This window comes from Lathyrus oleraceus, chromosome 3, assembly GCF_024323335.1.
Source record: "Lathyrus oleraceus cultivar Zhongwan6 chromosome 3, CAAS_Psat_ZW6_1.0, whole genome shotgun sequence".
Taxonomy (NCBI): Eukaryota; Viridiplantae; Streptophyta; class Magnoliopsida; order Fabales; family Fabaceae; genus Lathyrus; species Lathyrus oleraceus.
Genome location: NC_066581.1, coordinates 119,226,245 through 119,243,078, shown reverse-complemented (window position 1 = coordinate 119,243,078; position 16,834 = coordinate 119,226,245).

Genomic DNA, 16,834 nt, shown 5'->3' with positions numbered 1-16,834 from the left:
ACCAAGGACGTAATTGAGGATTGACCTGGATACTCAAGACTAACCCTGGATTCTGATTCGTGTTATGTGCATAAATGATATGTATGCCATGATGCATGATATACTCTTATTTTTGAAACGTTATGCATGAAGTGATGCATGTGATGCATCTTTGAAGGAATAAAGATTGGTTATTTGAGGTTGGTCTCTCTTTTTTGAATGCAGTATCTTTTCTAGATACCAATGTCGATTGGATTTCTCTTTATGAGGATACTAGCAAGGTGGACTTTATTTTTTTTTTGGTAATTGCCACTGTGGATTGGACTACTGGTTGGTGGAAGGATCTGATTTCTCGACACTCAGTAGTTGATGATGTGATGATCAAACAACGGATATGGATACTCTCGGCGCCCCTAGTTTGATTTCTTGCTGATACATTATGTCTTTGCTCCTGAGACGATCTCGACTTCTTCTCTTGAGGGGGCCGAACGGCCTGTAACTGAGCATAACGACATGATCAACACATGATGATTATGCCTTTTGATATGCCCTAAGGATCCTTGTCAATATATGATGTTGCACTAGCATGAGCTTTAGACATTTTTGTTGAGAATTCAAGCAGTTACTAGTGTCTGACACGGTCTGCCTAACTGACTTGAATATATGGAAGTAACTTACCCCTTGCAACTTGTCTTGCCCCAGTCTGTAGGGTATTTAAAGGAATTCTCCTTAAAATGAAACCTTTAGGAGTGATTATCCTTATGATATGGTCTGAGTTTGTTTCCTCCAATGTCTAAATCTTGCAATGGTCTGCCCTTGATTAGCCGGTTCTCGAAACAGTTCTCTTTAATCGACTGATCTTTAGGAGTTGCTTTTCATTATACTCTTGGGGTAACTTGCCCTTGATCGAGCTTTTGTGGGACTTTCCTTGGACAGACTGAATATTGAAGTGACTTTCCTCCTTGATCAACCGATGCTTGAAGATTTGTCTTATACTGACTACTTCTTCGATCAACACAATCAAAAGATGTCATGCCCCTGATCCATAGGCTTATGAGGTGGTTTTGATTCGTGTCAGCACCAACGATCAAGTACCTCTCGAATTTCCCCTTGTTGGAATTTCCCTGATGTCAAGTACTAACTTACAGTTAAAACTGTTCATTCAATAAATTGTAATTTTAATGCGATGTTTATGCAAGTTTTGAAAAATAATTTTTTAGAGTGATGTGGTAGTGTGTGACGAGTGGACCACGAGTCCAAAGGCGATGTTGATTTAGCTAGCATGCGAATGATACAGTGAGAATATAAGATTAACAAATCTCCAGAAGTCAGTTTACGCAACCTTATTGTAGTATGCTTTCGGACTAAACCATGCTTCAATTAGGTCTTTTAAGGGTTATAACGTGGCTTGGTTCATGGTTATTGAAACAAAAGGATATAAGGCTCAAAGTTTATTTTAACCCACCCCTTCTCGTTATGATATCCAATCCTTCGTTCAGTTAATTCAACACACACATTCAACTTTTAAGAGAGTTTGGCAGTGTAAGATATCATGAAATGGCAGTCATCTTATTTCGCTTTTTGGAAGTCTGTGACCTTTTGATTTTAGTGTGGTTGTCACTTAATCTTGTTTTGTTTTGTTGAGGACTTTTATTGTCTCTTTTAATTTTTGTTTTGATCCCTAACTTTTGCATGGACCGTCTTTTGAAGCTTTAATCCATCGGGATTGCCCCAGTTTTTGCCTAAGTCTCCTGTTTGGGTGTTCAACTTAGCAGACTCTTTCTTTGATGATTTTTTCAGAGGATGTGACTGCCAAGTCATTGGTTGTTGAAGAACAACCTACATAACTTTTGGATTCTTGTATGGTTTCCTTGATAGTTTAGGATGTTTGCGAAGAATATCATGCGGTTGGTCCTCATATGGGATATTTCACCTTTGTAATTCAAATGTATAATGAGATTAACTGAACACTACCCTGCCCCAGGTTAAATGTAAGGGTTTGTGGATCCGAAAGAACTCCTACTTCTAGGCTCAAAGTGGTTGACTAGGGATTAACTCCTTATCTCTCTAGTGTTTGGGGATTTGAAATAATGCTTGTACATCATCAACATGATTTTATCCAAAAGCATACAATCAACAATTATGAGTATTTGGTTTTCGTCATCCTCCTTCCAATATTTACTAACAATAGTATGATAACGAAAGTGAAGTGGAAAAGTATGTGTTTGTGCTTTGCGATAAATGAGTGAATACGAAAAGATTGGTTCCAAACATGCATAATCATTTCATTAATAAGACCAAATATAAATAACTATGCTTAAAGAAAACAATACTTAGACAAATGAGAACAAATAACAAGAATGCGAAATGGTAAAATGGCATAATGATTGCCTTCATTTAAGGAAACGAGCCTTCCCCTCTTGATTTGCTATTGGACTAGCTTCGTTCAAAATTATTCTGCTTGTTTAGGCTGGTATGAAGCTTTATCTTCGGCAATCCCTTTAACAAAATTCACTTACTGCTCTGCATGCGTCGACATGGGATTTGTCGCAACATTTGGCCTAACTGGCGTGAAAGAAATTGCCTTACTGTCAATCAGGTCTTGAACTTTGTGTTTCAACGCCATACAATTCTCCACTATATGCCCTGGGGCACCTATATGATACTCGCAATGAGCATTGGCGTCATAGCCTGGTGGATAGGGTGGAGCCGCAGGCGTTAGCTCTTTCAACGTGATTGATCCACCTTTTAGCAAGTAGGGAAGGATCTTGTTGTATGGTAGTGGCAAAGGATCAAAATGTCTTTATGGCCTCCTTACCCTCTGTTGGTTAGGTTGACGTTGTTGCGGAACACGTTGCTGTTCATTTTGGTATTGTTTATGGTAAGTTAGCTATTGATATGGCCACTGATATGGCGCTGGCATGACAGCGGCAACCCGATGGTAAGCCACGAGAACATATGGATGTGTTGTATGTCCCCCTCCTCCCATTATGGCGTTGGCCTGACCTTCTGGCTTCTTCGGGAGGTTAGGATATGATTTCTTCACTCTAATTGAGGCGTTGGTGGCGCACAAAAACATTCCTTTCCTGATTTGGCTCTCAATTTGTTCCCCCACAGAAACAACCTCAGCGAAAGTTGGGAAGCTGGATCCTACCATTTTCTCCATGTATTGGGCATGAAGAGTCCCCATAAACATATCAATTAATTCTTTATCAAGGAGAGGAGGTTGGACCCGAGCTGCAAGCTCTCTCCACCGTTATGCGTACTCCTTGAATGACTAATTGTTACGTTGAGTCATGTCTTGCAGCTGGGTGCGATTGGGCGCTAGATCAATGTTGTATTGATAATGCCTAAGAAAGGTTCCTGCGAGTTCTCTCCATGATTGGACTTGTCCCCTCTCTAGCTGCATGTAACACTCTAAGGATGCCTCTACTGAGGCTATATTAGAAGTAATGAATCAAGAGTTGATCATTGCTGATGTGGGCTGCCATCTTGCGACAGTAAGCTCTTAGGTGAGTTCTAGGGCAGTTAATCCCTTTGTACTTGTCAAAATTCGGGACTTTGAGTTTTGGTGGAATCACCAAACCTGGCACCAGGCACATATCAACAACATCTAAACCGGGAGTAGCATGAACCTCCGAGGACTTGAATTTCTCCTCCAAAGCATGGATTCTTTTGACAGCCGGGTCTAGGAGGCCTCTTACAACAAGTTTGGTGGGTTGTGGCATGAAGAAAGCATCATATTGATCTTCATCACCCATCCCAGATCCATGTAGAGATCAATGGAAGTCATATATGATGCTTGTAACCATTCTTGGATCAATCCATGATTGTGCTCTTTGGTCATGAGGGTCTCAAACCCTAGATGTGAACTTCATAGATCAATGGAGATCCTGCCTAACCTATAAAAGAGTTAGGCAAATACAAAGACATATTTTTGGTATTTTGGTTAGTAAAATGATAAAATACAAGTATGATACAATCACATAGTGCTTGGTGATCTCTCCCAAAACAAACCCAATGAAAGAGGGGTAAGGAGAATGCCAAGGCATAATCCCAATGCTAATGCATATGATGAAATTGCATGAGGGATCTTAGGGTCAAAATTGGGGTCTTACAGCTGCCCCTATTTAAGGACATTCTAACTGAGGAGGCGAAGGTTAAAATCTTCATGTCGACTCAGTAGAATGGGCTTAAATAGCAACCTATAGAAACAACTTTTGGTCCCTAAGAGACCTCATGATGCATATGATATGAATGTAACAGTTAATGCTCTGTGGGGAAATATTGCCACAAAGGAAAAGAAATCAGAGAGACCGAAAATCCGTAGGAGCATAATGCATTTCGTAAGGAAAACTCACTGGGAAGACAAAGACTCTAGGGGAAAAAGGGTTATGCGTAGGCCAGGCTACGACTTAAAACTGCTGGGGGACTAGAGGAATTCCATACAAAAATGGAAAAGACTTAGCCGGGGAAAAACAACATCGACAGGGGATACGAGTAAGTCAGAATAAAACTGAAGTACTTGAATCATGCAGGGAAAGCGATTTCACTAAGGAAATGCGCACTCGACTCGACTGGGGAAGATAAGCTTTAACACAGGAGGAGCAGAAATCTATTATCTACTACCTGTTACTGGGTAAGGAGATAACAATGATCTGACAGAGAGGACATCCGTCATCGGTTAGGATGAACATATCAAGGATGACTCGCTGAGGATTTCCAGGAGGGAGTATTCATTACCGGTTACTGGGTAAGAAAAAACTTGCAGGGAAAACTGGTGGAAAATAGGATTTACAACTACCAATTACTAGGCAGAAGACCAAAGATGAGAAATATTCGTCATCAGTTAGGATGAAATATCAAGGATAAACTCAACAGGGATGAATATTCGTCACCGGTTAAGATGAACATATCAAGGATAGACTTGCCTGGGAATGCCAAGGAGGATACCCTTCATCGGTTAGGATGAACATATCAAGGATATACCAACTGAACCAAAAGTAGGAATTACATCTATCGCATGCTGGATAGAAGACCATCGTAGAGAAAATTCGTCACCTGTCAGGATGAACATATCAAGGATAGACTCTGCGAAGCGGATAAAATAGGGATTATATCTATCTGTAAGACCCCAATTTTGTCCCTAGGATCCCTCATGGCATCATAGCATTGCATTGCATAGCCTCAAGGATCATTGAGCATCTTGGCTCCCTTTCCCTTTGGGTAGGGATCTCTTGTGAGTGGTTTGAGATCACCAAGAATGCTTGAATTGTATAGCATTGCTTTTCTCATTTTGTTTACTAACCAAAAGCACAAAAATATGTCACTAACATTTTTGTTGTAGCTTAAGCAATCACCAGGTCAAGGGCTTCAAGAAGATCCTTTGTGCAAGAGATGAGGTATTTTCTTAGGATGAGGACCACATGATCATTATAAGGAACTTACATGAGCTAGGGTTTCATTTTGAAGCAATTTCATCAAGTGGTAAAGGCTCAAGTTCATCAAGACATTTCAAGGTCATCTGAGGACCAAAAGTCAACTGTGCATTCAACTGAGGGCTATGAGGTGGGGAAATGAGTTGAGACACCTCAATCATGTTCAAATAAGGTCTATTCTTCATTCTAAACTTCCATCTTGAAGATTCAAAGGTCATGGCAAAAGTTACTAAAAATGGAAAATGACCTATAATTTAAAGTTTCCAAATTTGGTAAGTTTTTGGTCCACATTCAACTTGACTTGTCAATGTGAAAGAACTTTCAAATGGATTTTTGGTGCACATGAAAGTTGTAGATATTTGTCTCCCCTTTCCAAAAAGTCCTAATTCATGTCCATATGATGAATGGTTGAGGAGTTATGGTCATTTGATCACAAAGTGTGCATGGAAATTCAAAATGGCCTAAATTTTGATACAATGCTTCAAATTGATTCATTCTTTTTGAAAAATGCTCCTCATGTTCAAGACATCTCAAAATGACAACATTTGGCTCAATTATGCAAAGGAATCATGGCTTGTATTCTCACTATTTCACACATGTGCATTTTGAAGAAAATATTCATAATTCATTTTTGGCTTAAGGTGCAAGCAAACCAACACTTCCATCATGACCATTGGATAATTTGGAGTGGATTCAGACCCTTGCATGAGAAAGAGCACGTGGATTATGGCAAGGACAGCTTAATTTTCATTTTTGCATATTGCCTTACATCTCCTTAATCTTGATTAACAAATGGAAAGTGTGATTAGCAGCATCATTAACAAAGCATATAAAAGCTCAAACCCTAATCATAACTGCAGGACATAACCAATTCAGATCTGAAAATTCAAAACTCCCTCCATTTTCTCTCACTTTGAATTTTGATTTTCTCCACACAAACATCAAAAATTCTTGCAGATTCTTGATCATCATGATTCATTGAGAAAGAATCAACCATTGATTGGAGCAATTCAGCCAGATTTCATGCAGATCAAGAGCTTGAACATGGCGATGGAAGTTTGAAATTGAAGTAGATTCAAGTGTTTTCAACCATTCATTTTTTCTCAAAGCTTCAAGGCAAGTGTAGTGGAGTAGATCTGGAGCTGTAGAGCGCTTGAGGACACGATTTCAGCAACATTCATTTCAAGGTGATTCAAATTCGATCCTCTCCTTTTGTTGTTTTCTTGGTATAGATGTGTAGATCTTGATTGGTAGAGCTTGTACATGTGTTTAGATTTTGATTTGGTTGAGAATTGAGCATGTATGATGAACTGAAAGTTTTGATCATTAAAATGTTTTGCTTCGATCTGGAAAATCCATGACGAATTAGGTTGAATTGATTGCATATTTGGAATATCCATGGAAAACTAATTCGATTGATGTATGCATTGTTCATTTTTGGAAATTTTTCTGTTGAACTCGCCGGAACTTGGCCGGAGAAGACGACCGGAGCTTACCTCCGGCGTCTCTGTAATTCCTAGGGTTTTGCTGATGTTGGATGCCATGTGGCTGCTTGCATGTGTGTTTGATTGGATGCCATGCTTTTGACTTTGCCACGCGTTATTTGACTGCTGAGTGGCGTGATGATGTGTTTTAATGAAACGCATCGTTTCATTCTTTTAAACCTGGACCGTTGGATCACGAGCGCGCCAAGATCTGTGGCTGTGGATTTTATGAGTTTATTTCAAATTAATTCATTTCCCTCCATATTTTCCATGTTATTCCAATTATTTTGCTCATTTCATTTAATTCATAAAAAATAGAAAAATGATCCAATTTAATCCCAATGTTTTTTCATAGTTTTGTTTTGATGTCTAGTTTCTTATGGTATTGATTTCAAGAATTGTTGATGTCTGGATTTTTAATTGTGCATTTTTGAATCCATGTTGTGCTAAATTGATATGTTGCATTTAATGCATTGTGAAATCTTCATCTTTGAGCCATTTGATCCAATTTATTGTGTGCTTAACCTTCATACATGATGTGAATTTTTGATCACTAGTTTGGATTTTTCCTCATAGGTTATCATCACTTTTGACACATAGAGAATAATGTGACAATTTGTGTCACATTTTTGACATTGAATTGTTGCATTTTTGTCCACCTATCATTTTAGCCTTTCTGGATTTGATCTTTTGCATATTGTTTGTTCATGACATGAGGAATTTGTATGAAAAATCTCAAAGTCATTGCATGCATTTCTGTTTTGATGTGAATTTTCTAAATTGGAAGTTCACTTTGTGCACATTTTGTGATCATTGCAATACATGAGCCATTTGTGATACTTGCTTATTGATTTGATGTTGGTCCTTTTGAGGACATTTTGTGGATTGTTTGAACGTGCATTATATGGAAGATTGAGTTCTGTTTTGATCATTTGGTTTGGTTTTGAACTTAGTCTTTGTACTAGTGCTTTGTGCATAAACTAACTGTGCTTTGTGTTTCAGGTTTGGACATTTAGCATTGATGGTTGATTTGTTCTCACTTGTGAGATGCAAATGATTTGAGTTCTAACTTGTGTTTGTTTTGTAGGATTTTAAGTGATGTGCTTGAGCTCATGAGTTCATTTGAATGCTTGGGCATTGTTCATTGGATTGTGTAATTGTTAGAAGGATTCACTACTTGTCTGTTGGTTTAATAACTGAAATATTAACTGTTTAGTCTTTGTACAGGTACCTTAGTTGCTTGCTTTTAGCTCTTGCTTGAGCTTTGGATTGCGGTTGATACACCACTTAGGTAGTTATCTTCTTACTTCATGTAGTCTGGAAGTCCTGTCACCTTTTTGGCAGGCATTTTGCTGGCAAGTCCTCCTTCAGAGGCTCTGTTTGTGTTTGTTTACAATTGTGCCAAAGACCTCCAAGTGAGACATGTGTTATTTGATAAGACCTCCAAGAGTAGAGGCAATTGAAGGATAAAAGGGATTAGTAGCCAATCCCCCGTTATTCAGTGAGTCGTTCATTATGCTCGCACTACATGCTGATGCTTCTGAACATGTACCCAAGATCTTTGTCCAGTGTCTGTCAAGTGAAATAGGATCTCACTTTCTGGATCCCCATACTTTATTTGTCATGAGCTCACCCTGGCCAGGGTTAAGAGCTCGAGGTCTCATCCTCATTTCCATTTTGATCAGCTTCACCCTAACTTTCAATGTTAGTGGTTAAGAGCTACAGATTACCCATGTACAGTTTGGCTTGTTTGTCGAGGTTGACATGACCCCTCTTGACTAAAGCCCACCCATTGTTTGAAGCCTTTTGTATGTATATAGTGTGTGATGTTTGTTTACTTGTGAACTTTTGATGTGTGTGCTCTTGAACTAGGAGTTGTCCATTTGAGCTTAATTTGAAGATCATTACCATGTTCATCCCAAGTGAGTTGCAAGATACATTGAGGATCTCTTATGAGACTTGTTTGATTGCTTATTCTTTGTGCTTTCTTATTCCAAAGGATGGGAACCACTTGGATCATCTATATGATCTCAAGAGAGGAACTCCTAGTGTGGTTTCATTTCTTACCTCTCACCTTTTGTTTTCTTGATCTCTCCACCCTAACCCAAGCCAAAACTCTTTTTGTGCAAACATTTGACTATTTATTTTCAACATTAGAAACCTAAGCCTTAGGCTTTTGATTTTCAAACTTTCTTTTCATAACACTCATTTTGAATTGAATCTTTAAGTCAACTTTGACCATCTTTCGTATATACTTCTAATTGGTAAATATAACCCATTCAAATGTGCTTTTTTATGGTTTCAATGTCCAATTTCTTAATAAAATTTTCCATAACCTTTAGCTATTAGGTTTGAGTTCTCTTTGTGGTAGATGTAATACTCACCTATATCCTTAGTGATGGACAATGAGTCTTCCATGCTTATTATAGGGTTAACCCCTCACTAGCATGTTGAAGCTATCCTCACATGGTGGATTTGTGGTTTTAGGTTGAGTTTTCTCCCTTTGATAACAAAAGACCTTAAGGCTTTTGGACCAATCAATCCACTCATTTGTTTTGAGATTTTTACCCCGAACTACGAGGTTTTGATCCTAATCTTTTCATAAGAGGGTACGTAGGCAATGGGTTTATCCATCCAAACACAAAATGTAAATAAACTTGTATATTCTCTTCTCATCTCTTCAATCATGTTTGCACAAATAAAATTTCACAAAAACAATAACCTTCACAAGTGTGAAAAGGGCTCCCTAGGAGTACCTAGGATGTATTGGGTGCCTAACACCTTCCCATTGCATAACCAACCCCCTTACCCAGATCTCTGTTTCTTTTACTAGTTTTGTTTGTAAAACTTTTAGGTTTTTGTTCGCTTTCTAACCATTCCTTTGGATGAATAGAAGTGCGGTGGCGACTCGACTTTGTATGATTTACCTTGGATTTAGTCAATATCTCCAATGGTAACGAATACACCGCTACAGAAAAGTGGCGACTCTGCTGGGGATATGTGCATCCCTAGTGGGTTTTGCCAACTTTTCATGCTTGTTATATTATATTGTTTTGTGACATATTTTTTGTGCAATTTGGGATTACTGTATTGTATGTAATGATTGAATTGCTTGATATATTAATTTCTTGTGTGCTTGGTGATCTTTGTGAGATGAGTTCTATACCCGAACTCGAGTGCACTTAGGATAGGAGAATGGCGTAGTCTTGTCGACTTGTGTGGAGTTATTCCATAGCAAGTTGACTTGCGAGTCCATTCACTTGGTGGAGGTCATGTTGGGATCAATAATGTCACACAAGTAAGTTGTGGTTAGACATTACTTTTTCCAATATAGACCTTAGAAGCCAAGGACCTTAGTTTACCAAACCCATCTTGGCCTATTTTTAGGATGTAGTGCGGAAGTCGTTCAAATGTAAGATTTGATACGATTGTTACGCGATACTACACTCATAAGAGTCTCTCTTGAGAATATTTTTGGAATATGAGTAGTTGTTTCTCCGATAATATTCGAAAGATGGGATGATGACTATGGGAACCTCTTGTAGAACATGTTTGGCAGGTTTAAACCCTAGTACACTCCCTTTGGGTGGTTCTTAATCGAGACTCCATGCTCATGACTTGCAACAAACCCTTGATTCATGGTTGATCCGTTCATGTATCCTTAATATCAATGGAACTTGGGTGTTGATAAGGTGTAAACCATAATCCACCAAAATGGATGATTGATATTAAGGATAATATGATCCATCCCATGACTTTTGTTTGGTGTGCTTTGCGTGATCCTTGAGTGTGATTGTTGCATTCATGCATTCATCTGCATCCATATCATCAATAATAAAGAAAATTTTCAAGGAAGTTAAGGGGTTTATTTGCAAAATTTCAGACATGGAAAGACAAAGAAGGAATACAAAGAAGTACAACTTCAGACAGCCAGATTTGAAAGAGTTAAGGAATCTGACATCCTATGTACTAGATCCCTTGGGTTTCAAAGCTCGTTTTGGGAAGCTTCTTCCTCTTTTGACTACTCAGGTGGATGAAGGTCTGATGAGCGTATTGGTGCAGTTTTATGATCCCTTATACCGTTGCTTCACGTTTCCGGACTTCCAGCTTTTGCCTACCCTTGAGGAGTATGCCTATTGTAAGACCCCAATTTTGTCCCTAAGATCCCTCATAGCATCATAGCATTGCATTGCATAGCCTCAAGGATCATTGAGCATCTTGGCTTCCTTTCCCTTTGGGTGGGACTTCCTTGTGAGTGGTTTGAGATCACCAGGCATGCTTGAATTGTATATCATTGCTTTTCTTGTTTTATACACTAACCAAAAGCACAAAACTATGTCATTTACTTTTTTGTTTTGTAGCACTAAGCAATCACGGGTCAAGCATTTCAAGAGCATCCTTTGTGCAAGAGCTGAGATATTTTTCCTTGGTATGAAGACCACATGATCATTACAAAGAGCTTACATGAGCCAGAGTTCCATTTTGGAGCAATTTCATCAAGTGATAAAGGCCCAAGTTCATCAATACATTTCATGGTCATCTGAAGACCAAATAGTCAACTGTGCAGTCAACTGATGGCTTTGAGGTTGGGGAAATGATTTAAACACCTCATTCATGTTCAAATGAAGTCTATTTGTCATTTCAAACATCTATCTTGAAGATTTTGAAGTCATGGCAAAAGTTTCCAAAAATGGAAAGTGACCTGTAGTTTCAAGTTTCCAAAAATGGCAAGTTTTCAGTTCACATTCAACTTGACTTGTCAACATCAAAGAAACTTCAAATGGATTTTTGGTGAACATGAAAGTTGTAGATATTTGTCTCCCCTTTCCAAAAAGTCCTATTTCATGTTCATATGATAATTGGTTGAGAAGTTATGGCCAAATGATCACAAGGTGTGCATGGAAGTTCAAAGTGACATAACTTTTGAAACAAAGCTCCAATTTGGTCCATTCTTTTTGCAAAATACTCCTCATGACCAATACTTCTCAAAACAAGCCTTGCCATGCATGAAAGAGGCTTGTATGCCCATTATTTCACATGTGTTCATTTTGGAAGGAAATTCCATAATTCAAATTTGGTGTATGATACAAGAAAAACAACCATTCCATCATGACCATTGGATGATTTTAAGTAAATTTGAAGCTCAGCATGGAAAAGATCACATGTAGCATGTGCATGGGAACTTCATGTGCATTTTTTACAATTGCCTTATAACTCCTTAATCATGATTAAACAATGCCTAATTGGGTTTTCAGTGTCATTAGCACACCATATAAATACCAAACCCTAATCTCAATTGCACAAGAACAGAATTTCAGATCTAGAATTTCCATTTTTTCCTCCAATTTTCTCTCTCTTCTATTTTCTTTTTTCTTCACACAAACACCAAATCTCTTTTCATATTCTTGCTCCTGGTGTAATTCTGAGCAAGAATCATCATCTGGATTGGACAATTGAGCTGGATTTCGAGCAGATCGAGTGCACTTTCATGGAAATGGAATTTTGAAATTGCACTATATTTAGGTGGTTTCAAGTGGTGATTCTTGCACAAAGCTTCAAGGCAAGGTTAAGGAAGAAGATCTGGAGATTTTGAGAGCCTGAGGACATGAATTCAGAGAACTGCATTTCAAGTAAGTGAAAATTCGATCTACTCCTTTTGCTGTTTTCTTGTGATAGTTGTGTAGATCTCACTTAGCTGAGCATACTGATATGTTTAGATTCGAAAATGGATGAGAAATGAACATGTATGATGAACTTAAAGTTTTGATGTCAAAAGTGTTTTACTTCGATCCAGAAATTATAGCATGAATTAGGATTAATGAATATGATATTTGAGATCCTTGTTGAATGCTGGTTCGAATGGTGTATGATACATGCATTTCTGGAAATTTTTGTTGGAGCTCCGCCGTGGATTTGGTCGGAGAAGATGATCGGAGAATAGCTCCGCCGTCTGGTTCGTTTGCTAGGGTTTTGTCTATGTGGCTACTGACTGTGTGCTTGCATGTCTGTTCCATTGGCCATGATTCGTTTGACCTTGCCACATTATTTTTGAATGCTGATGTGTGTTGATGACACATTAATGAAACGCGGCGTTTCATTTAGCCTGCGTGTTGCCATGCGTGTTTGCTTGCTTGTCCATTCCATTGGTTCTTCTTGTTTTGACTCTGCTTGCGTGTGCATTGACTGATGAGGTGTATGCTGATTGTATTTAATGACGTTGTGCGTTTTTCCTTTTGAATCTGAGCCGTGGATGTGTTTAGCGCGCGTGATCATGTGGCTCATGTTAATTCTGAGTTTATTTGAATTTTATTTTTTCCCTCCATTTTATTTTGTTATGCATATTATTTTGTTCATCTTTAAAAAAATTCATTAAAAATTGAAAAATGCTCCAAATTAACTCCAATTTCTTTTCATAAATTTGTTTTAATGTCTAGTTTTTTATAGGATTATTTTCATGAATTGTTTGTTACTGGATTTTTATTTTGGAATTTTTGATTGAACCTTGTGATATATTGATATGTTGTGTTCATTGCTTTGTGCAACCTTCATCCTTGATCCAATTGATCTGATATTTTGTGTGCTTAATGTTCACTCATGATATGATTTTTGATAATTGGTTTGGAATTTTTATCATAGGCTATCACTGTTTTTGACACATGAAGATATAATGTGACAATTTGTGTCACATTTTGGACATTGCATTTGTGAATTTTTGTTCATCTATCATTTGAACTCTTCTGGATTTGATATTTTTCACATTGCTTGTTCATAACATGAGAAACTTGCATAAAGAATTTCATAATCATTACAGGCTTTTCTGATTTGATTTGGATTTTCTAATTTGGATGTCCATTTTGGGCTCACTTATTGGCCTTTGCATAGCATGAACCATTTGAGCTATTTGCTTTTTGAATTGATGCTGGTCCTTTTGAGAACATTTTATGACATGTTTGAATGTGCATTGTGCAAAGGATTGACTTCTATTTTGATCATTTGATTTGGTTTTGGACCTAGTCTTTGTACTAGTGTTTTGTACATAAACTAATTGTGCTTTGTGTTTCAGGTTTGGACATTTAGCATTGATGGTTGGTTTGGTCTCACTTTGTGAGATGCAAATGATTTGAATTCTAACTTGTGTTTGTTTTGTAGGATTCTAAGTGATAGGCTTGAGCTCATTTGAGTGCTTGAGCATTGTTCATTGAGTTGTGTACAGTTGGATGGTTTCACTGTTTGTTTTCTGATTGGTTGTCTGAGATATTAACTGTTTATCTTTTGTACAGGTACATTAGTTGCTTGCTTTTAGCTCTTGCTTGAGCTTTGGGATTGTGGTTGATACAGCACTTAGGTAGCTATTCTCTTACTCCATGTAGTCTGGAAGTCCTGTCACCTTTTTGGCAGGCATTTTGCTGGCAAGTCCTCCTTAAGAGGCTTTGTTTGTGTTTGTTTACATTTGTGCCAAAGACCTCCAAGTGATGCATGTGCTACTTGATAAGTCCTCCTAAGTGAAGAGGCAATTGACGGATAGAAGGGATTAGTAGCCAATCCCCCGTTATTCAGTGAGTTGTTCATTATGCTCGCACTACGTGCTGATGCTTTTGAACAAGTACCCAAGATCTTTGTCCAGTGTCTATCAAGTGGAATAGGATCTCACTTTATGGATCCCCACGCTTTCTTTATCATGAGCTCACCCAGGCCAGGGTTAAGAGCATGAGGTCTCATCCTCATTTCCATTTTGATCAGCTTCACCCTAACTCTCAATGTTAGTGGTTAAGAGCTACAAACTACCCTTGTACAGTTTGGCTTGTTTGTCGAGGTTGATATGACCCCTCTTGACTAAAGCCTACCCTTTGGTTTGAAGCCTCTTGTATGTATATAGCGTGTGATGATTGTTTGCATGTTTGCTTTTGCATGATCGCTTTTGACATTTGTTTATTATTGTTAGGAGTCGGATTTAAGTCCATATATTGGCATTCTGTTTCCATTTTTGTTGTTAGGAGTCGGATATAAGTCCATGTATTGGCATTCTGTTTCCGTTTTGCTGACATGAGTCGGGTGTAAGTCCATATATTGGAAGCTTGTTTCCTTTCATTTGAGGATCTCTTTTGAGACTTGTGTGATTTGCTTTTGCCTTGTGCTTGCTTATTTCAAAGGAACTTACTTGGATCATCTCTATGATCTCAAGAGAGGAACTCCTAATGTGGTTTCATTTCTTAACCTCTCACCCTTCCACCTTCATTTCTCCTCCTTAACCCAAACCAAAAAACTTTTTGTGCAAACATTTGACTTTGTTTTCAACATTAGAAACCTAAGCCTTATGCTTTTGATTTTCAAACTTTCTTTTCATAATACTCATTTTGAATTGAATCTTTAAGTCAACTTTGACCATTTTGTACATACTTCTAATTGGTAAATGTAACCCATTCAAATTTCTTTTGTGGTTCCATGTCCACTTCTTAATCAAATTTTTCATAACCTTTTGCTATTAGGTTTGAGTTATATTTGTGGTAGATGTAATACTCACCTTTGTCCTTAGTGATGGACAATGAGCCTTCCATGCTTATTATAGGGTTAACCCCTCACTAGCATGTTGAAGCTATCCTCACATGGTGGACTTGTGGTTTTTCAGGTTGAGTTTTCTCCCTTTGATAACAAAAGACCTTAAGGCTTTTGGACCAATCAATCCACTCATTTGTTTTGAAATTTTTTACCCGAACTACGAGGTTTTGATCCTAATCTTTTCATAAGAGGGTATGTAGGCAATGGGTTTATCCATCCAAACACAAAATATAAATAAACTTGTATATTCTTTTCTCATCTCTTCAATCATGTTTGCACAAATAATTTTTTTCATAAATAATAACCTTTGCAACAAGAGTGAAAAGGGTTCCCTAGGAGTACCTAGGATGTTTTGGGTGCCTAACACCTTCCCATTGCATAACCAACCCCCTTACCCAAATCTCTGTTTCTTTTACTAGTTTTGTTTGTAAAACTTTTAGGTTTTTGTTCGCTTTCTAACCATTCCTTTGGATAAATAGAAGTGTGATGGCGACTCGACTTTGTATGATTTACCTTGGATTTAGTCAATATCTCCAATGGTAACGAATACACCGCTACACCTATCTCGTGGGTATACCTATTTTGGATCAGTTGTCGCTCAGTGGCTTGGAGAGTATTCCTACTTCTCGAGAGATAGCAGACATGTTGCACATAGATGAATCTCTGATTGGTGCTCATATGACTACCAAAGGTGGAATTCAAGGTCTCCCTTCTGAGTTCCTCATTGCTCAAGCTACTGTTTATGGGAAGGCCATGAGTGAGGATGACTTTGAAGCCATATTTGTACTTCTCATCTATGGATTGGTATTGTTCCCCAACATCGACAAGTTTGTGGATGTGAACACTATTAGGATCTTTTTCGCTCTTAATCCCGTTCCGACTCTGTTGGGTGATACCTATTTCTCTTTGCATATGAGGAATGAAAAGGGTGGTGGTGCCATTGTGTGTTGTGTGATACCTATTTCTCACTTACCTCAGACGGTCGCCTTCAAGGAGAATAAGGGATGTCTACGGTGGTCTACGAGACTTAACTCTCTCACTAATGATGATATCTCTTCGTATAACCGTGTATATGATGGTGTGCAGATTATCGACTCTTGTGATGAGTTTTCCAATGTACCTCTTCTTGGTACATGTGGTGGGATTAACTACAACCCTGTTGTAGCACATCGTCAGCTTGGGTTCCCCCTAAAGGGTAAACCTAATAACATTCTGTTAGAAGGTGTGTTCTTTCAGAAGGGTAAAGATCCCCAAGGCTTGAAGGGCAGAATGGTCCGCGCTTGGCGCAAAGTCCATAAGAAAGGAAGGAAGGAGTTGGGTCCTAAGAATTGCATTGCTTTGGAGCCTTACACTGCTAGGGTAAGGAAGAGAGCATCT